Source organism: Sebastes umbrosus, chromosome 15, assembly GCF_015220745.1.
Source record: "Sebastes umbrosus isolate fSebUmb1 chromosome 15, fSebUmb1.pri, whole genome shotgun sequence".
In the NCBI taxonomy this organism is placed as follows: Eukaryota; Metazoa; Chordata; class Actinopteri; order Perciformes; family Sebastidae; genus Sebastes; species Sebastes umbrosus.
This window is the reverse complement of record NC_051283.1, coordinates 10,881,356-10,908,521: the sequence shown is the minus strand read 5'-3', so window position 1 is coordinate 10,908,521 and position 27,166 is coordinate 10,881,356. Positions and strand designations below refer to the sequence as shown.

At 40.2% G+C, this 27,166-nt stretch overlaps 1 long non-coding RNA gene across 1 annotated transcript; it reads right to left on the bottom strand.

Annotated features, from left to right (window-relative positions):
* Nucleotides 1-6,739: 6,739 nt before the first annotated feature.
* Nucleotides 6,740-25,666, bottom strand: LOC119503428. The gene is made up of 4 exons (XR_005210311.1): nt 25,385-25,666; nt 25,174-25,281; nt 8,422-8,588; nt 6,740-7,033 (listed from the first exon to the last, which is right to left on the bottom strand). It is a non-coding gene; the product is annotated as an uncharacterized LOC119503428 (long non-coding RNA).
* Between the last annotated feature and the right edge of the window lie 1,500 nt (nt 25,667-27,166).

Sequence of the window (27,166 nt, the reverse complement as noted above, 5' to 3'; positions counted from 1 at the left end):
CAGTGATCTGGAACATCGACACAATCAAAGGGCTTCAGTCTACACTAATTATTTCCCAACAGTAAACGTGGCAGGTTTTGGAAAAGTGATTACAACAAAATGGTAAATTGCATCACAAAATGAACATCACAGACTGATGATACTGAACAGTTATAAGAGCGACGGTTGTGTTTTCCTTTAAAATGCAGAGTTGGGCGTCTCATATCAGAGGAGCCTTCAGCCTCGTCACTTTTTTTATTTATTCATCTGATTTCCTCTCGCCTTGTTTGGTTTTCAGTGCATGTTTGGATATTTTGATCACATCTGTGCTGTCTGAAGCGCTAAATGATGATCAAGCTGTGAAAAAGAACAAGAGCTGAAGGCACAGTGGACAGTTTAATTATATCAACTTAATTATAAGGGAGTATAATTAGTGTGAAATATTACAGTAGCCGTCTGCCTCGCACCGTTATCATTTTGATTCTCAGGATATTAATGTGTACGTCTGTGGAAACTGGGTCAGTTTGGGCTATATTTCCAAGGTAACAGAGGTCACAATTACTTACTTCATCAATATCCTTTTTGGCGGGTCTCCCAGAATATATCAGCTTGTGTACGTCAGGTTTTATGGACCAAAATGTTTTCGTCTTTCTCACCAAAGACATCATATTATCCATCAAGCGTATGAGGCACAGCGGAGCAATTAAGAGCTGGAGGCTTCATTTAAAGTGCGCCACATGTGCAGATTCTCCGTCCATTAAGTCTGCTTCCTGATAAAAATGGACTGATAGACTATCATATAAGTCAGATTTCAATCATGAGGTATTTGAGCTGCATAGCTCTGGATAAGAATAGATGAATCTGTTTACCATCTCCTAAACAATTTATAGCTGTGCAGCGTCGGCAAAGTGGATGTTTAACAGCACAAATCAGGATATATCTCAGCTCTGACCATTCTTTATCTCCGTGCAAAGAGGCCGCAATAAACTTTAAAACACATAAACATTAACGTTAATTTATCTACGGAGCACATTTGAAAACAAGAAAGCGCTTTTACAGAGAACGTTTTTGAAGATGATTTTAATATATAGTCTGATAAATACAAGAAAATAAAGTAATAGGCAAGGAGAATCATTGATTAATTAAAATATGACCAATCAAGTAGTCATAACATTAGTCAACTAGAATTAGCGCCTTGCGGTTGTATGCCTTCACTAACCAGTCAAGTTGCAGTTTATATCCATGTCTGTAAATGTCATCACTTCATCATTTTATCCTGTTAGACATTTGTGTGAAATTGTCATAATTAGGATATGAATTCTTGAGTTATGGACAAAAACACATTTTGTGAGGTTACAGTGATCTTGATCTTTGACCTCCAAAATCTAATTAATTCATCTTTGAAACCCAAATTTGAAGAAATTTGCTCTTGGCGTTCCTGAGATAACAAGAGAATAGTACAGACATAAGGTCACAGGGACCTTAACATTCAACCACCAAATTCTGATCATTTCATCCTTGAGTCCAAGTGAACATTTGTGCCAAATTTGAAGAAATTCCCTCCAGGCGTTCTTGAGATATCACGTTCACGAGAATGGACCGGCCACGGCTGTCGGCGGCGCGGACAGATAAAAAGCTGAAGGACAAAAAGGATGAGACGTCCCATTGTTAACAAATACCACAACACCTGCAGCTACCCCCGAACCCATTTGTACTTCATACTGAAAACATAAATCTTTATAAACAGGTCACACATATATATATATAGTTTCATTTTTCAAAAAGACTCCGTAGTTTTCTAAAACAGCTGGGCACTATAGTTGTTTTTTTTAGCAAATGTGACTCAAACAGGAGGAAATGGTGTATTTTTCAGGGACTATTTTCGACCAAGGACTATTACGTGCTAGTGAGTATTCATGGCAGCAGGACAGTGTACATAATGTATACGTGGGAGTGACTCAAAATAGACTACAGTGTTCATGGTAATGAAGGAACACGTCACCCAGTGTAACAGTGTGTCTCATTGATGTGTTTTTAATCGTTTTTGGACAACGATGGAGCTCTGTGGCTCAGAGGAATGAGATATATCAGGATGCACACACGATGCTTGTTATAAGAATTAGGGCTGTCAATCGATTAAAATAGTTAATCGCGATTAATCGCAAATTAATTGCACATTTTTTATCTGTTTTAAAATGTACCTTAAAGGGAGATTTGTCAAATATTTAATTCTCTTATCAACATGGGAGAGGGAAAATCTGCTTGCTTTATGCAAATGTATGTATATATTTATTATTGTAAATCAATTAAAAACACAAAACAATGACAGATATTGTCCAGAAACCCTCACAGGTACTGCATTTAGCATAAAAAATATGCTCAAATCATAACATGGCAAACTGCAGCCCAACAGGCAACAACAGCTGTCAGTGTGTCAGTGTGATGACTTGACTATGACTTGCCCCAAAACTGCATGTGATTATCATAAAGTGGGCATGTCTGTAAAGGGGAGAGTCGTGGGTACCCATAGAACACATTTACATTCATATATCTTGAGGTCAGAGGTCAAGGGACCCCTTTGAAAATGACCATGCCAGTCTTTCCTTGCCAAATTGTGGAGCGTTGTTATTATCATGTTAACTTCGACAGCTCTAATATATATATATATATATGTAATATTATTCTATTCCAAGCCCATTTTTATATGATTAAACAAGTAAACTCAGCAGCTCTATTTTGGATCACATGTATGCGCTGAAGCAGCTTGATGAATCGATGAATTTGCATCAGATCCAAATAACATTAACCTTATTTCACCCGAGAAACTCCAATCTCACCTCTGTCTGACCTGTAATTTAACAAGTCATTCTGCTCCTGCTTTCTCGCTTTCTCTCCCCCTTTCTTTCGCTCTTTCTCACTCTTTCATCCATACAAACACTCCACTCTCTCTCTCTCTCTCTCTCTCTCTCTCTCCCCTTTTTCTCTAAATGGCTGTCATGAGTCATGCAGTACATTTAAATGTTAAATACTAAGGTGGAGGTCATGAGCCATTTCCCAACACATTACCGGCTAATGGTTCATATCTTAATAACCTTACCAGTCTGGTCATATTCTCCTGGGTGGATATTAAGACCACAGAGTTTAAATGGAAAGCACTGGAGCTGTGTGACTCCGGCTTTCACCGCCGAGATTGATCGTCAAAAGTGAAAGTTGTTTGTTGCGGGAGACAGATTAGCTCTGCTGAGATGAGGAAATGCTCTTTGGAAGGAAAGAAAATATTCTGACACCGTATAATAGAAGGAACAACAGTCTGGGAGAAGTTTTACTCGGCTGTACACACACATGCACCACCTGGGGAGATGATGATCTGTGTCCCTGCAGGAATTGTCTTGGGACGTTAGACAGCTTAGTTAAAAACAGATCAGTGTCTATTAAGCTGTAACAGTAAACAACATGACAATCTGAAGTCAAGGGGGAACATAAAAGAATAACAGGTTTCACAAACATACACTTTTTTTTTTTTTACATTATAGTATGTGTATATGTGTGTGCTCATGTTTTTGTGTGTATTAATCGGTGTGTGCACATACTGTATAGTCTACACAAACATCTGTGTGTGAGTGTGTGTGTGAGTGTGTGTGTGTTCCGACACATTATTGGAAATGCAGCATTGCCTGTCTCAGACTCGCCCACACTGCCTTTAGCGAGCCATCAATTTGCCGGCTTGTACTATGCAAGCCAGAGTGTGACAGCCCGGCTGTTACAGACTGCTCCAGTGCTTACTTAGGCTATTAGAGATCAATCAATAGATACATAAAAACCTCACCAAGTGATTGATTAAATTCACAGTTCAGGATTTTCATCATTATCTCTATATAACAAATACTGACAAAGAGTGTATATTGATAAGACGTGAAAGCCAATTGATCGTTCCTTTCTGGACTGAAAGTGACTACCAAAACGCCAGTAAAACATCTGCCTACAGAGTGCCGTGCAAAATTAAAACTAAATTATTTCTAGTCTATAGTCATATTTAATGTATCTACTTAAATGGCCTGTGTTGAACAATAACAATATTATAAATATGTACGTGTACTGTTATAACTATTTACTTACTGAACATTTTTTGCCCGACAGCTTCTCAGTGGAGCATAAAGTGAGCGATGGACATACAGTAAATGGAAGTTAGAAAAATCCCGCACACAGATTTTGAGAGCAATCTCAAACTTTTTCATGTCAAAGACCTCCAAAATCGATGTACAATAGACCTAAGTCCATGGATGTATAAGAGGTTGTATCTTGTGCGTTTGCCCTGCGTGTTAGTTAATAGCCTACAACTACATTAAAATCTGTTTATGTCTTGCTACTAGCACTACTAGCTACTGGCCGATAGCCGGTTGTTTGGGAACAGAGACGTTAATACATCCACCGTGGTACAGGCTTACAGCATACAGCCCATGGGTGTATTATAAGATAATAAAAGTGATGAATAACAGCCAATATATCCATTATTACACCCGCATACAGCCAGCAGGAAATGTCTCTGGCTGACCTTCCAGTTAGTGATACTATATCTTATGTATTTATAAAAGGCGTGACATGTAGCCAGAGGACATAATTAAGAAAAATAAGTATTGTGAGTCCTCATGGTTCTGATATCTTCAGGCAAAGGCTACTAAGTAACTACACATACATGATGGTACATTATATCCCAATTTGTGATCGCGTCATCTTTGCACTTAAGTGCAACACATATCAATGTAGACAAAGTGTAGTGTGTTAGAGAAGTGTCTTTGTTTTAAGCCTGCTGCCAGAAGGCCGCCTACTGATCCTCACAGAACTGAAAGCGACTAACAGGACAGCACTTTCTGTGTGAACAGTGTGTGTGTGATACTATAAGATCATTGTGTATATGTGTGTGAGTTTCCCAGCATGCCTTGACAGCCCAGCTGTAATGGATGGCATCTTCAGATGTGTAAAGGTGAACAGAAGTCCGACTGGAGTTTCACTCTGCAGTTTGTCACTACAAATTGCTTGGTGTGTGCATGAATGTACAGTATGTTTGCTTCTCAGTGTGCGTGTGTTTGTGTGCTCAACACAGCACAGCTTTGCTCAGCTTTCCAGGCTGCTGTGTTTCTGTATGTACATGTACGTATGATTTTCCCTCTGTTTTCTGCGTCTGTGCTGAAAGAGGAGCAGCCAGCTTGATTTCAGCTTCCAGTTGGGCTCATGGCCTTTGAAGAAATGAAGTGTCTACTTGCTTCTTACTCACGCTGTGCCTTTAATCTCCCCAAAAATACACACTCTCACACACACAAACAAAAAGCCACACAGCTCCAAAAAATTATTTTAAAAGGGATGTTCAAAATAGCCAAATGCCCAGATAATCGTTGTGTTCTTATGAACTCATATTTTCAGGGGATAAACTTCTTAAATTAGCAACTTGCTGAAAGTTTCGAAGGTACCAGTGCTGAATGTCTACACTTCATACTGAAAACTCTTTGTGCAGCTCCCTCTGGGTGTGCTTGAGAAATGTCAGGGAACTGAATCCTCTCATAGTCATTGCAATGTAGATACTGTACAAGATTTTTGCACAAAACCTAGGGCTGTCAATCGATTAAAATATTTAATCGCAAATTAATTGCACATTGTTTATCAGCTCAAAATGTACCTTAAAGAGAGATTTGTCATGTATTTCATACTCGTATCAACATGGGAGTGGGCAAATATGCTTGATTTATGCAAATGTATGTATATATTTATTTTTGGAAATCAATTAACAAAGCAAAACAATGACAGATATTGTCCAGAAACCCTCACAGGTACTGCATTTAGCATAAAAAATATGCTCAAATCATAACATGGCAAACTCAAGCCCAACAGGCAACAACAGCTGTCAGTGTGTCAGTGGGCTGACTTGACTATGACTTGCCCCAAACTGCATGTGATTATCATAGAGTGGGCATGTCTGTAAAGGGGAGACTCGTGGGTACCATAGAACCCATTTTCATTCACATATCTTGAGGTTAGAAGTCAAGGGACCCCTTTGAAAATGGCCAATCCAGTTTTTCCTCGCCAAAATTTTACATGATTTTGGATCGTTATTTGACCTCCTTCGACTAGTTAGTATGACATGGTTGGTACCAATAGACCAGCCCTATCAAAAACACATTCACACCAATTACAAAACAACTCAATGATATATTATTTATGCCTATTATCACTAAAATATATGAATTGTATGTCCCCATTTTTCCAAAAGTTATGATGCCTGCTGGGGTAAGACTATGTTCACCATACCACGGCCCAGAAACGTTTCTCAGTAATAGAAAATGAAGTGAGAAATTAAGAGAAATTAGGTGTTGATTATGTCTTAGACGCACTTAAAGTAATTAACATACCAAATTACTTACTGTATAGACTCTGAGTGTCTATGAGTGTTTGCACTGCTAAACTGCTTTAATAATTACATTATTTTATCTTCAATATTCTAGATAAACACAATTAAATCTGTGCCCTGTGCATTTGTTTTTTTGGCCAAATCTTACAGTAAAAGTCTATTAATATCAATGTCCAGTTCACCCTCTTCTCACTTGCATAAATAAATAAATAAATCACAGTCTTGATGTTAATGCGTTCCATTCAAAACATACCAGACAACGCCTGAATAATAATTGATGACGTCAGTAGTCATTGTTTTAGCACATGCAGTACAAAACATTTTTTCTTTTTTTTCGTGGATTCATATATTTATTATAAATATTTAGCCTGTTTGCAACATTTATTGTTGTAAATATGTTAGTTCCACTCCAATGCATTAGATTATGTTAATAGGTCTACCATGGGAAGACAGCTTATGCAAATGCAGATGTTCTATATTTTATTGTGTTTGAAGTGCAGCACACTTTGGATACAATACATAGCTTGGGTTTGTTGTTAGCACTGCTGCTGCTGCTGCTGCTGGCGTCTTTCTGTCTGCAGTTTGCATGTTCCACTCTGCGTGGGTTTCCTCCCACAGTCCAAAGACACGCAGGTCAGGTAAATTGTGCAGAAGCTAAATTAAAGAAGATGATCACATTAATTAAATAAAGAGATCTAACCACAGCCCCACATTGAGGGCCATCACATTTGCTCCTACAGTAATCTGTGAAACTTAATAACACTGCCCCTCATTTCCTCTTCCTCTACCCACCAACCCTCTGTCATCTCATTCGCTTGGTCACAAAATAATGATAAAGTCATTACAAAGTAGGTAAGCCTGGAATGATTCAGTCCTCTAACAAAATGAAGACAATTGTATTAGCAACTGAATAAAACTATAGTGAGGCAATTCATGTTAAATCAACGACAACACAATGTTTTGTTTTGTATTTAGGATGATTTAAAACTGCAGTAATCAGTATTGTTATTTTAATAATGGGTTAAATGACTGTGTGCAAAATGAAAGAGGCTGCTCATAGTTACAAACACACAGAGAATAATCACCCTACTCTGCCGTTCAGCTCTAAGTAGTGTTTTAGCATCTTTCAGTTCATTGTTTTGGTTTTACAGCCTGCACCTTTAATGTTTTAGTTCAGTCTCACGACTCTCATCGACCTTGTTTATGACATTTAACAATGTTATCAATTAGCTTGTGAGCATAGTGGATATTTAGCAAGCTTAAAGGGTAATTTCCCATGTTTTTGTGTCCAAATGCTTAATGGGGACATCAATTTCTGAAATTGTTCCAGTATTGAGAAAAAACGCTGTTACCGGCAGCCGTGAAACGAGCTGCGAAGGCAAGTGAGCAGTGTCAGTGTTCACTAAAAGTGCTTGTTTTTGACACTGACAGGCTTAGATTGTTATTATAAGTGTCTGACAACATTATGGAAAGGACCTCACAGACAAATAAATCATTTTTCTTACCTTTCGCTTTATCCGGTCTGTTTGTTATTGTTTCCAATTCCCGCTCAAGGAGAAGTCTCGCTGGGAAATCTGAATATATGGCTCAGATAAATACAATACACTCAGCTTCTCTGGCTCAAATAATACAGGGGGTCATCGAATACAAAGACCTCATCCACATTATCAAAATCATCTAAATATTCAGCCATTACATTGAAAATCTTTTCGATAACACTAAGCTACGCTTTCTGTACTCCAACACAACAAACTCTGCCCGGCTGACACTCGCGTTTCCACCATGGATGTATTCCACTATTCCACCGTTGTCTTCCGGCAACACGCGAGATTTCAGAATGAGACGTCTCCTTGAGCGAGACTCTTTCCATAATGTCAGATACTTGTAATAACAATCAGAGCCTGTCATGGCAAAAACAAGCACTTTTAGTGGACGTAAATGACGGTGCCAGCTTGACCCAATAGAACCTGCACAATGTGTTGTCTACATTTCAGTTTCATCTGGTCCTTAATCTACTCTCAGGTTAAAGGAATCACCATTACCTGCAATAAACAGGAACTGTCCTTTAATTCCCCCTCTGTCTAGTCAGTAGGAGTAGTCACGTCCTTCCTCATTCCACATGATGGATGTACTTGAACTTTCTCACTGGTGGTGGTGTCGTCTGTGCGTCTGGCCTCCACTCCTCTGCATTCAGAAGAAACCTGCTGCGCTGCAAAGCAGATGGATGGACTCAGTACACAGTCGTGGCTTCAGGTGTGAGCTGCCAACAAACAGCAGCATTTGACCCATTTAGCAGCAGCACTTAAGACACTTTTTCTCTCAATATTCTAACAGGGCTAAACTTTTTGCACAGCTGTTGTTGTGCTTATACTTTATAGGTGTTTAGTTTAAGTCAGAAATTGTCATTTAAACACAAAATATGCAGGCTTTTAATCTGGTTTGAATAATGCTGACCCTGTGATTTGACTTTTATTTCACAGATTAGCATTAAAGAGGACCTATTATGCTTATTTTCAGGTGCATACTTGTATTTTGGGTTTCTACTAGAACATGTTTACATGCTTTAATGTTAAAGAAATGCTTTACTTTTCTCATACCGGCTGTGCTGCAGCGCCTCTTTTCTCTCCCAAGAAGCCCAGTCTGCTCTGATTGATCAATCAAACTCTTCACGCTCTGCTCCAGCTCCGCTCTAACTAGCTTTGTTTGAGGGCGTGCCAAACTATCCATTATGCAAATGTGTTACTTGGTGTCATCACCACATTATGGAAGAAAAGGCACGACGTCAAGAAAGGCGTTTCAGGCAGTTCAGGAGCAGTGTTTCTGTGGGGCAGAGTAACTCCCTTTTGGTGTGGACTTTGGGCTTTGTAACTTTGCAGCCCATTTACATGCACAAAAATAACTATATAAAACAATAAAGGAAAGAGAAAAAGCACAAACGCATAACAGGTCCTCTTTAATAGGAGTGAACCAACAGATTGAGACAGCAGAGACGTTTTGTTTTTTCACTTTCATTTCTATTCAAGGGGCAAAAAATAATCAATATAATTATTTTACGGCATCAGAGCATAAAATGGCCATAATATACTTTATTATGCAGGACTTTGCTAAGGTTGTTGATAAGTAGCACTGACTCACAATTTAATTCACTTACCAAGCTGCTGAAATTTCTTTTAACTCAATTTTTAACCCAGTTTATTTTATAAAACATTTAGTTGAAATTGGAGTTTCTTGAGAGTTTATAGTTCCACTTAGCACACTTATGGCAAACCTACACAGGAGGCATATCAGTTCTGTGTTTTAGCTTAGTCTCACGTGCGTCTGACGGAACAGATATAGGTCTACACGGGCTTGCACTTGTAAATGCAACCTCAAGCGTATTTTTACACTTCAGGTCTTATTTTCTGTCATTTTACGGGAGAAAACATATAACTACAGTACTTGTGTTAGACTTTGAACGCTGCCACAGTACGGGTGACCTACATTTAATACTGTGACTGAATGCATCCTGTGAAGACACGGTTTACGTTAGAAATTGCATACCTTTTCTTTTTACTTTTAATACATACTGTAGCTGCCCTTGAACAGTACATACTGTTGCATGCAGTATGCATACAAATGAGACATACTACTTCATCATAATACTTGAACTTTGACCCTCCTGCTTATATATCCACTGCGTAGAGGATTGTAGCTCAGAATAGCCAGAAAAGCATGCTGGCTCGCATACTGCAAAATGCGACCAGATGCAGTAGGACATCCTGGTATTTTTGGCATACTGCATTTGACATACTATGTATTGGGACATACTAAATCTTTTTTTTCTGGCCTGCTAAATAGTATGGTAGTATGGGTATTGGAACACACAGACAGTGTGTCTGCTTACTACTCAGTTTGCTGTAAAGTAACAAGCCAGAGAGCTGATTTAACTTTACTGGCAGCGAAAATGGTGGATTTGCTTAAAAATGTATGTATTTTTTGGTCTATTGCATGAATTTGAACATGACCCAAGAAATGAGATGAGACAAATGACAAATAAATATTTTTTTCCAGGGATATCCAATTTGCAAATATTGGACGAAATCCGTAAGAGTAGGGAAAAAGTTTTTCCAAAATCTTGCATATATGCCTCACAGTTATGTTGTGCTTTACATGTGGTCCATAGTTTTTCAGATGTCCTGCTAACTAACAGTACTGAAAACACAACCTCTTTGGCGGAAATACTGTAATTACCAAACCTAACCCCAGTCAGAAGGCAGCAAAACAGCATGAATCTGGGTAACAGAAGTGTAACTGACGCCTACAGTAGTGTTGAGTTGTAAAGATTAAACGCTCTAGTCTCATACATGATTGCTTTATTGGAACAAAGACTTCCCACCCACTGGATTTTCTGAGAATCCAAACTCCACCACCACCTTCAACTACCGTCTTTGTCAGCTGCTCGCTGCCATTAGAGTGACTGACGCCACAACACATCTTTGCTATAAAGGGTTGTTTGCCTCATTCTCAAGACTAAGTGAGTGCTATTCTTAATATATTTAGAATATCCAGTAGTCTGTTGAACGTCTGTGCTCTAATGAGCTAGCTTACTGATGTGTTCATTTGTCAGTTGTCGTTTACAGGCCACTATATTTCAGAGCAGGGCGTAGGAGGCTATCAGGGTCTGTGTCAAAGGCTTGTGTAGGAGGACATAAGTGATGTTGCTGCCATGCTGGTCACGGATAAAGCCCTAACTGTATCTGTCCTCTTTGTGTTTGTTTCTTACAGACGACATATATGCCAACAACTCCCAGTAACAAGCGGTCTCCCACCACAGTGCTGTATGGTATGAACAGCTGAAGCATTGGGGCATCACTCAAGAAAATATAGGAGCTGTCAGGTATGTTTGGAGAAATCTGTTGGACCACACTTTCCCTTTTTTTGCTAACACTTTCTGGTACTGTGACAGGTGGAGACTCCAGGAAGTCAATGTTCCTGACCAAATAATAGTCTATAACTCTGTAAAACCACAACTTGGTACTTTTTGTTTTTTTTGTACAACTTAAATAAACTAGTGTAGTGTCCGTTTGGAGCATGTGCCTGTCCGGAATTGCCGATTGCTTGGCCCCCAGAAGTGCTGCTTGCAGCGTTGTTGCAGCCGCCAAGTGTGAAATTGATTGGATGAACGGTTTTCGAGATATGCGAAGGGCAGTCATACATAGCGTACATACACAGACAGAGATTCCTTGATTTATAGTTAGATTATGCTGCTACAGTGCCACCTATTGGCCAAATGGTATCATGGTATAATTTGTGTTACTCAAACAGCATATCTACACATGTCCACCAAATGTGGTCGCAATAGGACAAAGTGTTCAGGAGATGTGACATTTTTTGTAATTTAAGCCCTGCCCACAGCATTTGAGTACTTTGAGAGCCAGCTATAGCAAATTTGTATGGAACATCACAACTTTGTCCGGCTTGGTCCAGAGATGTTTTGTACAAAATGTTGTGATGATTGCTCAAAATGTGTAGGCGTAGCAAAAAAATCTGATTTGGACAAAATCAAATTGGACGCTAATGGGCGTGGCTTATAGGGATAGATTTGTCTGTACCCACATAATCAAGAAAAAAATAATTTTGTTTCTGAGACTTATGGTTAATAAGTTACGGGCCAAGACGTAAAGTTCATTGTTATAGCGCCACCATCTGGCCATATTGCACCACTTTCGACATTGCACTCCCTTGGGTCCTGGGCAATACGCCCGCCAAGTGTCAAGTTGATTGGATAGAAGGTTTTTGAGATATGCGAAGGACAGTCAGACAGACATGAGCTGGTATGTAGATTTTTGGCTGGGCCGCAGAGGGCCAGCCCTACAAACGCAAAAGTCTGTCACCAAGTGAGTGACTGAGTGATGAAGTTACATGATTGGTTGACAGAGTGTTGGAGTTTCCTCATTGGCCGTTGCTCTTTCAAAACGAAAAGGCGGGGAACAGTCCTTTATGCAAATGAGCCCATCCAGCGCAACTGTCTGGCTCACGAGACTTGGACCAAGCTGTCAAAGTAGTTCTAAAATTAAACGAGATTCAGCAGTGGCAAAGCCTTTTTGTCAACGAGAGGGTACGTCACCGCTTGAACGGCCAGTTGAGGGGAGCAGCACGTCTCCTAGTGTCCTCGCCGGACCTGGTGGACATGTACCGCTGGATTTAACGTTATAGACATGACCACTGACTATTTGTGTAACAATCTAGCCACAAATTCACAGACTGACCAAACACGGTCCAGCCATATACTCAGTTTTGACTGAGTCTTGTTTCTTTACCCTTGGACAGACCCAGGCTGCTCCTGTTTCCAGTCTTAATGCTAAGCTAAGCTAGCCGGCTGCTAGCGTTAGCTTCATAATCTTGACATAAGAGTTGTATCAATCTCTTCATCTAACACTCGGCAAGAAAGCAAATGTTGAACTATTGTTTAACCGGTTATGAAATAATTTGATGTCCTACAAAATAATGCATTATCCCGAAAGCTGGTCTACAATACAGTCACACATAAAGACTTTCAGTTTTATTAAAAAACACACTAAGATGACACACAGGACACATGAAATGATAGGCCTATACAGTATATACTCTAGTTAGTTGCACATCAATGAGCTGGAGGGGGTTGATTGTCTTTTCAAGGGCACACAGCAGTAGTGTAGCACCCACAGCAGTGACATCTGCGGCCCGATCACAGTATGCTACTTAGTGGTCTGGAAAACTCTACAGGGTGCAGCGCAAAGCAGGTTGTAGGTCCACTGCATGGACTTCACACCCTTTTCAATTTGCTGTTTTTGTCAGCCATCCAAATGCCAGTACATAGCTACTCTCCCTGAGCTGCCACTCCAAGAAATCAAACCTGTGACCTTCCCATAACCGGTCTGTAAGTTTGAGAGTGAGTCTGCATGCACTTTTGCACAATCGTTATTCAAACGTAGTACACAGCTTAGCGTCAGCAGAGAGAAACATTTGGAGCGTGAATGCTTAAGAATAGGCATATCCTGGAAAGATCTTGTGTCTGGTATTTGGCATTCAGCGCGTGCACTTTAATATCCCCATGTCATTCAGGTTTAGCTATATCTGCTATTTGAGGATTAACACCTCCTGACAACGGCAAACATTGTGTTTCCTCATCTTTAGCAGATCACACAGGGAATAGAAATAAGCTTTGTTTCAGCATCTAGAGAATGGATTCTGTGTGGAGATGCGATGTCCCACTGGCTTACACACCCTTGTCTCGTTACACTTGTCCCCGTCACCTCTCAGAGTTTCTGAAATGATGAAGAGTTGCAAAAGAAAACCAATTTTCATCATTTTCAGCTGAGGAACTTAGATGACATGCCATAGACGGTTAAAAATACTATTTAATATGCTTTTCTACCCCAGATATGATGAAAGACCAGTTTTATATCACTAGTTAAAGGGTTTGTGTGCCGAGAGCGATATCTGCCATGAGTCAGTAGCTCGAGGGTGTTGAGAAATTTCTTTTGTTAAAGCTGCGTAATTGTAATTCAAGTGGTCTGAGAGAAAACTAGACTTCTGCACCTGCTCTTGGCTCTTCTTTCAGGCTTTAGAAAATCTAACCCATGATGGCAGATTTTGGTCGATCAAAGGTCATTTCAGAGAAAGGGCGTTCCTATTGGCTGTTATACAAATGCAGACGTGTTTGCACGTCAGTGTTGCCAGATTTGGGCTGGTTTTCGTCCAATTGGGGTACTTTTTATTAAGTTGTCTGGGAAATATAGTGTTGGGCTGATAGATGAAATTTGGTCCGATTTTGTCAACATTTGGCAAGGTTAACTAATTTTATTTGAGACATATTTGATTGACATCAGTTGTAGTCAATTGTGGTTAGGGATAACGGAGGACCAACTTCCCTTGACATCGTCATCGTTGACATTGACTTGGCAATTTGTGACTGCACTCATTGTAGGTTGCAATATCCTATTTATCTAACATTTTATCTTTGGCTATTTAATGTAGATATGAAGCTTTGTATTCTTATAATGTGTTTTCTATTGGGCATGTAATGGTTTTATAGTTATACACAGGTTTTCTGGCAAGGTTATGATTTGGGCTGGTATTTATTGAATTGGGCAGGTTTTAAGGTGTGATTTGGATGGGAACTGTCAATCTGATCTGGCATCACTGGTGCTGCAGGAAAAGTTGCTATTCTAGCATTGGCAACAACTGCAAAGCAACCCAAAACAGGAAGACAGACTTATCAAAAAGAGACTGTGACAATATCAGCGAAGCGTTTCGGAGATGGAGAAAATGAGAGGCCAAAATGTTAGCAACATTTTCTCTCCATATCTGAAATGCATAGCTGATATAGTAGCTCGCTAGAGCCTCAAAACACAGTAAGCCTATGTCATCTCAAAGGGAACAAGTTTGCAAAGAATAGTTTCATAGTTCTCATAGAATTGCAGCTGTATAATGGCATCAGGATCACAGTCGGGATGATGTTTGAAATGAATGACTAGTATTTGTACAGGTTACTGCATGAAGGCTGTATTTTCAAATTCTGGCCTTTTTTGCCTTCTCCAGAAACTGCCTAGCCTGGGGCACCACTTGAATTACAAATATGCTGAAAGGTTATTATAGAATTCTTTTCCCAATGACGACAAAATCATACCGCCTACACCAGCTTTAATAGCAGTGAATGTTGCTTTTGTGCTGCCTCTGTGCCTCAAAAGGACAGATCGCTTTGTTGGCCTGTGGACGGGTTTGTTAGACAGAATAAAGTCGTGCTTTCTCTCTGTCTGTCTCTGCAGCACTTAATATTGGCGTTTGTCAGGGAATACAAGAGTGGCTGAACACACAGGGTCATAGCTGACAGAGACGGTGTCCCTGTTTTCTTCCCTCAGTTCTGGTTGCCAAAAGAGGCTCTTGACAATGTGTCTGTACAAACTGTCTGCTCCATTCTGTTCACAGGCGAGAGCCAAAGGGTCAGAGAAAATCACCTTAGAATCTGAAGTAGTCTGACTGTGCTTGCGTGTGATCTTTTTTTTTCCATCCTTAAAGAGAAAAACATGTTGTCTCGCTGCTGGTCCTTGTTTTTATAAGGGACTCATTGGCAATAAGCATTTCGGTTTTAGGGTCAAACTTTAGATTAAAAGAAGCCCAGTCTCACCAGAAAGTGACACAGAGAAATTCTGCACTTTGCAGATTTAGACCCACTTGTTTATATTACCTTTCAGCTGGGTCAAATAAATCTATTAAGTTAAAAACTAATGCTTGGTCTCCCCTCTTTGTCCCACATTGAGCCTAGCTGTGACAGCTCTAGTGTTAACATTTGAACATTACTGCCAGGCCAGTGGCATCATAAATTTCTGACAACATCAGACTGTGCAGTCATGCATTTTTTAAATGAAATCTTGTAAGTTCAGATTTTTTTTTTTTAATGAATTCAGGTGACATTGCTTCACCAGCAAACAAATATTGCTTCATGTTTCATAAGACAAGAGACCGTAGGAAAAGCACTCCCCTGATGTGTTACTTTTATATCACACTGTATTTTATGCTGATTAATTATTTCGCATTAGAGCTGCTGCAGTTTTTTTGTTTTATATCTCTGCAGTCACTTCGCATACTATAATATATACTATAAATATCACCACAATCTGCTGTGGTCACATGGATCATTTTACTTTTAAAGGTGCAGTGTGTAGGATTTGGCAGCATCTAGCGGTGAGGTTTCAGATTGCAACAAACTGAAACTTCTCTCCTGTGTCAAGCGTGTAGGATGAACTACGATGACTGATGTCAAAACACGAATGACCCTATCTAGAACCAGTGTGTGGATTGTCCATGCAGGCTACTGTAGAACATGTCGGCCGGCTCTATGAAGAGGACCAGCTCCCTATGTAGATATAAACGGCTCATTCTAAGGTAACCAAAACACAACGATTCTTAATTTCAGGTGATTATACACTAATGAAAACATTAATATTATATCTAATGGGCAACCTCCGGGTCTGAGAAATGAAACCAATGTGGAAGTGCCTTAAACTTGCATTCTTTCTAATAGCCAGCAGGGGGCGACTCCTCTGGTTGCCAAAAGAAGTCTAATTGTATAGAAGTCTATGAGAAAATGACCCTTCTTCTCACTTGATTTATTACCTCAGTGAACATTGTAAACATGAGTTTATGGTGTCAATCACTAGTTTCAAGTCTTCTTCAATACAGCATGATGTTCATTTAGTAAATTATGGTCCCATTTAGAGTCAAATAGACCATAAAGCAGGGGATGCTTTAGGGCGTGGCTACCTTGTGATTGACAGGTCGCTACCACGGCGTTGTCTGTGTTTTCGTCGTTGAACTTTAACCCTTTCACAGTGTGTTTTCAGTTCAGGAAAGTTAATTATAACATTTGTGGTTGCCTACAAATGTCTTTGGTTGTACTTCGCTCCACCCTCATCTGTCACTTCTGGTTGCAAAAAACAAGATGGCGATGGCCAAAATGCCAAACTCGAGGCTTCAAAACGGCAGTCCACAAACCAGTTGGTGATGTCATGATGACTACGTCCACTTCTTGCATACAGTCTATGATTATATTCCATTTCTGCCAATAGATCCCCCTAAATGCTGCACCCTGTTCCTTTAAGAAGACCACAATTGTGAATGGATGGCTCGGTGGGTTGTTGTTTAACAAAACTTCGCGATGCAGGACAAACACTGGGATGAAGAAGCACCGTCTGAGTGATAAGTTGTTTGTCCTTGAACCGGAGCCGCATCTTAATTCTTATTCAACTGTTCAAGTCAGCATATGATTCCGGCTCACTCGATGAAACTTTGTTGGAAAGGTCAGGACCAGTTTGAAATTGCGGTCCATGACTACGAACTGCATCCAGTATGCGGTTTGACACATAACAAACAACTCCAGTGGTGCCCTTGATGGTGCACAACCCAAGGAATCAATGAATAGACCTTGGCTCCATTCATTCTACCGTGGCTTTTGGCACTCAGCCCACAGTATCTGGTTACTCTCCAACTCCCAGTGCTTGAATGTTTTTTCTCTAGCTGGACTTTATCTGAGTTTCATGCCTCAGAGTTCATTTTTTTTCTTTTTTTTTTCATATCAGCCTCCGTGTGACTCAAAGACAGCGTTCAAAAGCATCAAAATGTTAAACGCTGGTATTTTCTCAGCTTTTCTCTTTAAGATAGGAGGTGCAATATTGGGAAATAAAGGCAAAAGATGAAACACTTGACATCTATTCACTATCTGCCTGAATAGAGGAGTTCATCAAAAGGCACAAACAACATTGTGAAAAGTTTTTTCTTTTTTAATGTTCTCTGTGTGGGTGAGAGATGAATTCGCTGTGTGAGAGGGCGTCAGGGTTTTATTTTGTGAGGAGGAAAAACACAGTGTTGGCCGGTTCATTTGCTCGGTGAGCTGCAATACTGAGGAGAGCTCTCCAACTTAACCATAGGGCTTCCTAATGCGTTGAGATTACCCCCTATTATCCCCTCTCAGAGGGAAAAAAAACCACTGCTACACACTGAGTACACTGTAAAAAAACAAAAAACGGTAAAAGCACTGGCAGTTTAATTTGATACCGTCAAATTACGGTAAATAACCATACCAAAAAAATTACATGTAATAAACTGTATAAAAAACAGAGCAGGTTTGAGGTCAAAAATTAATTAAATCACAGTATATTACTGTTGATAAACGTGTAATAAACTGTGGGAAAACAGACTGTTAAAATACATTAAATACCTTCCAGGTTGATCTCTGTAAATTTAAGGCATTTAATATTTACTTTTTTAAACAATTCAGTCCATCTACAGTAATTCCCTGTTAAAATAATATTTTTTTCATGTAAAATAACTAAGAAATAATGTATAAAAATGTAATAAGCACATAAAACCAAAGACAAATGTTTGCTTATTTACGGTATAAATCTGTCAATTTAAAGAATTACTAGATTTAAAAATTGTAATTGGACACTGGAGAAACTTACAGTAGTACATCAAAAAATAGCTACATTTAAAGGAACAGTGTGTAAGATCTGGCGGTATCTAGCGGTGAGGTTGCAGATTGCAACCAACTTAAGTTTCTTCTGCGTGCCAAGCGTGTAGAAGAAACTACGATGGCAGACACAAAAACGCAAATGACCCTCTCTAGAGCCAGTTGTTGTAAGAGTAGTGTAGGTCAATTGGAGCGAAGCCAGTGCATAGAGTGTATGTGGAAAATGAGTGGTGAAGCCAGAGAGAGAGAGTGGGGGCGACGACAAGAGCAAGTAATGTTATCGACTCCAGCCCAAAACAGTGTTTGGTTTTTCTGTTCTGGGCTACTGTAGAAACGGGGTGGAAGGTGGTGCAATACGGCGGACTCGATGAAGAGGACCCGCTCCCTATGTAGATATAAACGGCTCCTTCTAAGCTAACGAAAACACAATGATTCTTATTTTCAGGTGATTATACACTAAAGGAATCATACTTATTAATATTATATTATATTTCTGCCAATAGATCCCCCTAAATGTTACACACTGCTCCTTTAAGGCCAATCACTGTAAGTTAAGGCCATCTAGTAGTTACTTTATGGAACTGCCCCATCTGTAGTAGTAGTAGTAGACCACGTAATGAGAACGTACACACACTCGCACAAACACTTTGCAATTGCTAGAGCTGCGTCTCTATGTATGGGAGACAATAATGAAACATGGCTGTATAGGAAGGCATCAAAGGAGATGATCAGTAATGCACACGAATGTGATGTGACATGCATTTTTGATCAAAACACGCGTGCTGCATGTGCGCGCACATGCGGTAGGAATGCACAGACGCGCAGGAACCCACACACATATGAGTCGTCCACAGCTGCTAATGAGAAGCCAAAGGGGGCTCTCGCTCAGCAGCCAATTATCCCGTCCCTTCGGAGGAATAGTCTACAGTATGTGTGTGTGTGTGTGTGTGTGCAGATGTTTCGAGCCACAGCCTGTTTTTCTCTGTGCCAATACGACAACAGTCTTATTTACATAATCTTTCAGCTCTAATTATGTCTATACATACCGCTTATGAAATGTTTCCCGTTCTCGTGCGGTTGTGTTGAACCTTGCTCCCCAGAGCGTATCAGTGCTTTGTTATGAGCAGAGTAAAAATGAAATCTAAAAAGCCTCTTAGCATTGAAGATGCTTCTTTATTTCAGGCCTGGTCCCTTACTTTGCATCAGCGCTGTCATTGTGTTATTCCCTCTGTCTGTTTAATGACCACAACTGGGTTGATCATAAATTATGGACAGAAGTTTGGCGCATAAATACGCAAAATAATTCAAAAGAGAGCCTGTCAGCGCTACAAAATTCTCAGTATTTCAGTCATGAACTTGCATTTTGCATCAGATGTTTGTCACATACTGTATGTGTTGACTTGATACAGTACTAGTGGATATTCTCGTTTTCAGATGTGCGGTGTTTGGTGACTGCGTGCCGTTTCCCCACAATTCTTCAAACCTCTTTATACAATAATCACGCTACAAAAGGATCATTCTTTCTTCCCCTCTGTTGCGTTTCTCATCCACTTAAGCTCATTTAGCCAAAGTGTTCCATGGTGAGAGCCGTCAATTTGACAGGTCTGAATGGGAATCTGTGCGAATGTGGCTGTCAGACAGTGTGTGTCTGTGTGTGTGAGTTTTGGTGTAAAGGCTGTGCGATAAGTGTAATTGTGTCACTCTGAGCATGGCTGCCTGGTTAGGGGGTGAGGTACTTCACATTAATGCTCCCCTCCTCTTTAAATTGCTTCCAGCTGAATCATTAGCATATTCAAAGGCCAATTTAGGCCCTGCATAGAGACTCCACTTCAACAATGTGACGGTACAGTAGTGTTTCCACTGTGTGTGGGAGCAAACATGTACTTCTCATGTAAATATATATATATATATATATATATATATATATATATATATATATATATATATATATATATACGTCTTTTGTCTGCGTGCGTTTCATGTGTGCGCCCTCTCGGCTCCGTGAGCTTGTCAATAAGAGTTAAAGGACTCCAGAGGAACACGTGATTCTCCAGGGTGCACAATGACCCTTTGAGCTGAAATGCAAAGTGTGTTAGAGAGAGCCTTCACATGCTATCAGTCAACATGTGTGTGTCCGTGTTTGTGCATTGCGAACATGCGCTCTGGCTGAAAAATGCGTGCGTGCGTGCGGCCGTGTCATTTTTAAATGCGAGAGGCACGCATGTGTGGGTAAAAGTGTGTGTTGAGCCATTGGTATTCCATCGCCCTGAGCAATGCGTGGCCAAACAGATCCCATCATGTTTGTGTTAGGAGACCAGATAGGCTTCATTCCCTCCAGGCCCGCTGCATGCTGATGCTCCTTTCAGCCAGCTTGGATGGATTACAGCATCCACTTCGTGCTCTGGACCTGCGCTGGCGTGCGCGACTCGTGTTGTTTTTGGAGGTTTGTTTGGATGCAGCAGCCCGGAATTGCTTCAGTGTCGGCTATGTGTACGTGCTCACTGTGCAGCTGGCTTCATTGGCCTGAGAGCTGGATGCCATGCAGCATGTCAGACAGGACTGAAATGATTTGTTTCCCCTGGAAAGAAACAGCAGCCCTTTAATTCTGGTGCTAAGTGTACCAAGTGAATAATGTATGTCATAATTCAAGTAGGCTACACAAGTAAACAAAAAAGAGCAGTGCTGAGCGGACCGACACTAATCACCAGTTTCTACACAGCTTTTTTACAAAACGCACGTGTTCAGAATACACATGCAGCAGATCTTTGCATTGCTTTGCAGCATGAAACATGGAAAAGCTTAAAATGTATTACAACTTGTTAGGGTTTCCTCCGACAGTACGAAACAGTTGAATACTTTATTTGCCTCTAAAATGTAAATTAACTTATCAATCTGAACTCCATCAGTTCATCTGATAAATTCGTCACGTTTCACAAAGCAGAACTCTGATTTAATCAAATCACATTATGAAAACTGTGTGGACATGCTGACTGGCGGTGTTTTGTGATGTCAAACAGTAACGTCACACATCTTACTTTAGTTTATTTAACTCAGTTCACAGAAGAGCTGCTAACGTTAAATATCAGCCAAAATGACAAGTCTTTTTTTTAGGAGTCATTCTAAGTCATACGTTATGATTTAGGAGTAACATCTGTGTAACTGGGAACCAAGATTTGTTAACTTGAGCAATATGTCAACAGAGCCTGGCAGTCACTAAACTCCAATAATATATAATATGCGAGTGATTGACAGCTGCTCAGAGACGGCAGGCTCCAGCTCAGCTCTGACTGCTTGTTTTCCTCCGGTCTGTGAAATCTCGCAGATGCCATTAGGAGCACCGGAGGACACAGAGGCACATGATTTTCTTCAGATTATCTGTCTCATGCACTACTGTCAGGATATAGTGACCGTTTTATAAAAATAACTTTTTTTAAATCATATTTGCTCCATTTCTACCCACTGCAGCTTTAAGCCCTATTTTGCTATTCTAAGAGTCGTCTGGTAATAAAATAGAATACAATAGTAGCTAGAGTGGATGTCTGCTACTCAAAGGTATTTTTAACCCTGTTAAGAAATGCAGAGGCCACATGCACCAAATTCTGTGAACTTACGGGTGCCCTTGAAAATGAAAAGACTGCTAACCAAAAAAAGTAAAGTTCTTACACTTTTGGATAAAAAAGTAAAATGTATTTATTCTGGCATATTAATAGTTAAACATTTTGCCTTAGAACTAATTCTGAAGCAGTGCAGCTTCTTGTGTTATTTCTGAAATAAAGTCATCAATAAATAATATAAGAGCATAGTGCATTTTTGGGGGGTTGAGCAGCGAGAAAATGTTCACTTATGACTTTCCCTCCTGATGTATTGAATTCTCTCTTACTGATGAGACAGCTTACTCTTTCTGCAGACACTGGCAGAACCCTGACGGAGATTATGACCTTTAGACTGTACTTTTTTGGGTAAAAGCTATAAGCGAAAACGACCCTAATATCCCTGTTGTTACGAGATCTATAACCAGTAATAATACAGTATTTGACTGTGCTTTTCACCCAGATGAGGTTTTGTTTTATAACCATGCTATAAAGTGCTAAAGCAGTGCGGCGTCTGCAACAAGAAAAGCAGGTCATATTCCTGGTTAAATATTCAGGCTTCTAGTGATGTATTCACACTCTCTTGTGTCAGAATGGAAAGAAGAAGCTGTCAAACTGATCGCCTAAAACAATCTTCCTTTGGCCACTGTCATGTCTCATTGCATACTGAAATGTTGCAGTGTGTGTGTGTCAGTGTACTGTTTGCAAAAATAGATGTGAGGTCGAGCATCCCTCAAATGCTTTGTTGACCTTGTTAAGCTTTTTCCTCTGACTCTGTCTCCGTCCTTTTGTCTCTCTTTGTTCCACCACGCCCGATGCAAAGTGGAAATGACATGCTTCCACTGGGCGTTCTCCTCTAATGGACGTTGTTCTCCAAGTGTCCGTCCCCTCCCCCAGATGGTCTACAGATTTGCGCAAGCCTTCTGCTCTGCAATCCCCGTTTCATTTTTGTCTCCCGCTTTAATCTGAGTATCTGCCTCTTTCATCTGGCCCTTGACTCCTGCCCGGGAGTTTCTTACAAAGTGCAGCTCCTTTTGTTTAGTTTGCTTTGCACACAGCTAGGGAGGTTGGGATTTCTGTTTAACAAGTGTTTATTTGTGCTCACCGAGGAGTCCAGCTAGGAAAACAGAAGGCAGTGCGTGGTTCCCCCTGGGAGAAGCCGAGCTTGCCAGATACAAGAATCACAAATCAGTGATGGAGGGGGTGAAAGTGTTGATGCTATAGATCTTTTCAGACCGTTGCTCCGGGCCAACGGAGGTCTGGAGTTTGCCTCCTCCCAAGGAATGTGCTTTTAAACTTTCACTGTGAAAATAAGGTAATGTGTTGGCAGAGATACTGATAACAGTTTTTTTTTTTCTCTCTCAGCTCAACAAACTAGTAAAGCAGAATAGAAAATAGAAACTTTTCCCTGAGCATACTGAATTAAGACACAAATTGTTAATTTATGTGGTTTTAGTTTTGGATCTCAATGGGGATCTGATATCAGAAAATAAATGTTGATTTTATTTTAAAGGGAGACTTGTTAAGTTATATCGACGAATTGATTGTATGCATTTTTGATATAAATCTATGGATGAGTCAGAACATTTTACAGTTGAATCAAGAAGTTCTTGGTCATCTTGCACACGTCAAAAACCTTGGTGTCGTCATTGACCATTGACCAAATTGCCCCTTTGGTCATTAAAGAAATACTACCCGAGTCAAACCATTTAGAGGATACTACATGCTTTTATCTCTAACAGGCTTGATTAGATATTGATCAGTCACAGATGCATTTTAAGATACTTTTATTGGTTTATTGGCAATAAAATGATTTGTTTTTTAAATCATTGAATGAATGTGACCATCTTACCTATTGGACATAATATGCCTGCTAGGTTCAAGGGGTGTAAACTGAAGTTTCATCACGATACTACATGTCTTTCTTTGGACAATGATATTTCCTGATATCACAAAGTCTGCCACGATATGATTTTGATTCAATTCATGAATAACAAATGGTGATCTGATCCAGTGTACTCCATTGCAACACTTACTTTTAGTTGTGCAGATTATGGGTGGTCATGAATAGAGATTAATTCCAAAATATATAGATATTTGGATCTTCAAAAGTAACAATTATAAAAAAGGAAATAAGCCGTCATATAATATAGCAGCTTAGTGTACCTCCACCATGCTCTGACATATTCTGACATTATTGGATGCTGGAGGAACGAGTGTGGCTCAGATAAGTTTCACTGTCATATGGAAGCCTTTGGCAGCGTGTGTCACTGCCGCTCTGTCAGTGGACAGCCAAAATGAATTCCTTATATACACAGTGGACATTACAGATTACTTTGTGTGACGTGCCGTCAGTGTCAGACGGGATTAGTATTAGAGTCGCCCTATGAGGAAATTAAACACAATGAATAACTTGGCTTCCAGGAGCAGCGCTGCTAGACTGAGCCACCGGGAGCCAACTGGTAGTATCAGTGTTCCAGTTTCCCAACAGTGCCAGCAGAAAGTGAGTCACTGTGTTGCAGAGAGTTTCACTGTGGACTGTTTTTTTGTTGGACTGTGTTACTGATGCCGACACGGAGGGAGTGCAGATGCGTGCGACTCTACGGGGCTCCAAACTTTTCTCAAAGAGAAGGAAAATATTTCCAACTGTGAAAAGATAGCACTATGTTTATATACATACATTATGTAACCATACACATTTTGCTGTGGGTGAGCATACTGAATAGCATATAGCTGGTATAATGGAAACTGCATAAAAAAGAGACATTGTTTTGCTGTTTGACGTGATACGCTAATAACCAGGTACCCATGTCCACCCAATTCATACTGCTACATGTAGACACTGTAGTTTCTCTTTCAATAGAAATGGAAAGGACGTCTCTTATTTAATTTATTGGACCACCAGAAAAGCTGAATGTCCTCATAATTGACCCTTCGCTAAGTTCCGCCCCTCGAATGCAGACTAGCCAATCATAGCGTAGCATTGTCCAGCTCCGACCAGGGTCTGACAACTGGGAGGTTGGAAGAAGATATACGTTTCTAAAATGTTATGTTTAGATAAAACTGTGGAGCTAAGATTAGCAGAGTAACGTTGCATTAGAACACCATTAACTAGCATTGGCATTTCTATGCTACGCTATTTACTGAAGGAATACTGAATGTATACACGTGCTGCTTTTGCTTTTTAATAATTGTAATGGTGGATAAAGACCTACCCGGCTTGCAGGAACAGTGTTACTCCTTCATTTTTATCGTCGGTCTTGATCACCAGGTGATGATGGTTCACTTTTAGGCTGGCTATACACGGGGAAACTTTCACACAACTAAAAAGCATGATAATTTATTTTTATATAAGATAATGAAAGCTATACAGAGTCACAACTAAATGTTAATTTAGCTTAAAATAAAAAATATATATAGACTTACCCTACTGTGCAAGAACATTGTTGTTCCTGTAAAGGTTATGTCCTTCATGTGAGTCGTCAAGACGTTGGGTGTCTGATGCTTGCATAGGGACCGGTGAGATTTTCCCTCGATTTAATGGCCTCTTTATTCACAATACTCCGCTAACAAATTATATTCTGAATGTAGCTCTCAAATATATATTGTATTCCTTTCTGTCTACTTCTTTCAGAACGATTATTCCAGAAATTTGCTATCATTTCCTTTGGTATATCGCACTGATATCTTTGAAAACACTATATTGACATACCGGATGCGAAAGCTTCACAGGCCTAGCAACAGTAACCAAGGGTGGAGGGGCATAGCAAAGGGTCAGTTAGTGTGAAAAAGTTTCCTTGGATGTAGTAAAGTAGCTCCACAGACACTACAGTTGCTGCAGGGACACACACACCACAAAAACAGCTAAATTATTGCGACACAAACTCCGCTGTGGTTTCATGACCAGCAGGAGAAGTCAGACACCTTTCTGTAGCGTCAATTACCTTAATCAGAGGTCGGTTTATACAGTCTCCGACAGAGAAGTGTTGAGTGAGCTTTCTCATAATATAATCAACTGCATGCTGTTCAGAAAGAGGAAATGATGATATTGACTTTCCAGATAGGAAAAGACCACCAATGGAGCGTCATAACTAATGAGTCTATGAGTCACAGAAACCTCCAATGTGGTTCAGTGTACATTGGAAAAATAAGCTGCATCAAATCCCACATATTTGTCACGACTAGGGGTGTACGTGTATTCCCAAATCATTTGGTGCAGGACGTTCAGCTTGGTATTCAAGTTTCTGTGGTTTTGTACACCCTATGAACAACTATAACAGTGAGTATGATGGTGATTTCTTTTTAATGCCTCCACACTGGCGACATCTGTGGCCAGAGGCATTATGTTTTCGGGTCGTCCGTCTGTCCGCCTGTACGATCGTCCATACCGTTCTCGTGAACACGATATCTCAGGAACACCTGGAGGGAATTTCTTCGAATTTTGCACAAACGACTTGGACTCAAGGATGAACTGATTACATTTTTGGTGGTCAAAGGTCAAGGTCACTGTGACTTCACAAAACATGTTTTTAACTTCAGAATTCTTGTGCTAATTATGACAATTTCACACAGATGTCTAACAGGATAAAATTATGAAGTGATGACATTTTGAACTGACATGGTTGTAAACTGCAACTTGACTGGCTGGCATTCAACCGCGAGGCGGTAAATTCTATTTTTTATAGTCACAATGACTATAAATGTCACAGCTTCCTTACTCTACTCCTTTTTCTGTTGTACTATTAGACATTGCATTATTCAATCTGTTCTGTATTTGGGGTAGTTTCCACGACAAAACCCCACCCGCACCCTCCATCCCACGCACTTCTGTCTTCCTGTCGTGCAAACTTTGTCGCGAGATGAACACGAACGCCGCTGCTAATGAAACTTTTTGTATTTTTTTCCCTGCTCTGTAGCAGTGAGAGACTTCTGGTACGTCGGCCTGCTCTTTGTTCCCCCCACACTGACTGTCACATATTATATCTACCTGCCTCTCTGGCTTTCTCGCTCTTTGATGGCAACAGTTTTCTACCTCTTCCTTCTTCATTCGAACAAACGCACACAGACGAGTGAGTGCATGCGTGCACACACCTCTGGTCATGTGCACACACACACACATGCACATGCACAGCTCTTTTCCTGGCACTCCGTTGATGCAAGGTGTAAAACAAGAGATAATGGCAGCATTTCATAAATAATGCAGAAGAA